Source organism: Aplysia californica, unplaced genomic scaffold (assembly GCF_000002075.1).
Source record: "Aplysia californica isolate F4 #8 unplaced genomic scaffold, AplCal3.0 scaffold01031, whole genome shotgun sequence".
NCBI classification, from domain to species: Eukaryota; Metazoa; Mollusca; class Gastropoda; order Aplysiida; family Aplysiidae; genus Aplysia; species Aplysia californica.
Window position 1 is genome coordinate 183,874 of NW_004798301.1, and position 1,324 is coordinate 185,197.

Below are 1,324 nucleotides of genomic sequence, written 5' to 3' on the forward strand. Positions count from 1 at the left end.
ATCTATCTATCTATCTATCTGTCTGTCTCTCTATCTATGTACACACACACACACACACACACACACACACACACACAACAACCCCCCTCTACACACATACGATTGTGTTGAAAGTAACGTAACATGCCCCTGGGACACTACACAATACCTCCACGGCTGTTACGAGCAATAAAACCCCAGTAAGAACGAGGTGTTAGAAAGCCATTTACGGTCTTTTAAAGCCGGAAATGTCGATGCCAATTTGTTATGCAATTTCTGGTCGTCTCTAATTCGTGTTCTCGGCACGTCACTGCACAGATTTCTCCCCAACCAGCGACTTTTATCGCTATGTGGTGTTACTTTCCATTAACGCTCACGCTTTGTAATGTCTGCAAAGACTCCTGTTCAGAGATTTTTTGGGGGGTTTATTTTCCCCCTCCCAAAAACTCCCCCCAATCTAAGCAGATTTCTGGAATCGTTAAAAGCGGATCTGTCGCTCGCTATGCTATAGTCATTAATTTCGAACCAGTTTAAAAACACTTTCGGCATGAACGCCACAAAAACCGCTTTAGTATTTAAAAACAAAGACGTGCCAAGGAACGAGTTAAAATGGGCGGGGTGAGGGGAGCAATGGACTCGAATTATAATAACAACTTAGATCGTGCACTGTCATGGCCATTGATATCCTTGACCGTGCTCCGCCATGGCCACAGCTAGAGTCTTGGTGGGCGAAATTCGGTAAAACTATCAGGATAACCGGATAATTCTCAATGAAACATTGTCCGAATTCAGACTCTTAACTCTCTTTCCTGACCTGTTTGCCGAAGTGGGTGCACCCATTTGTTGAAGTGGTTCTAAATAGTTTGTTGATGTGGTTCAAACACATTTGCCGAAGCGTTTCATAACATATTATTTGCCGTACAGGTGCACTAACATATTGTCCGGATTTTGCTAAAAGTGACTCATTGCCCAGCCCTAGCCACAGCTGTTTTGTTTGCCTTCTATGAATACAATGTAACTTGCTGCACTGGTGCAAACCATGGGCGTCAAAATCTTAATGAAGGGGAAAGCACTAACTCATCTCTTGCCCTTTTTGGGGGGTTCCAATTAATGGAGTCAATTAATAGTGTGCTCCAAAGTGAATTGGAATTACATCAGAGTGCATAGTCTAGGGTATTATAAGTCTATGGTGTAATCAATAACGCTGACAGGTTTGGGGTGGACACGGGGCTATAATTTAGCTTTGAGATAGTCCCTTTGTTTTCCTTTTCAGTAGTTTGTGTCGATGAAAATGTGTGAGGGTCTATGAGATGTATGTGTGTGTGTGTGTGTGTGTGTGTGTGTG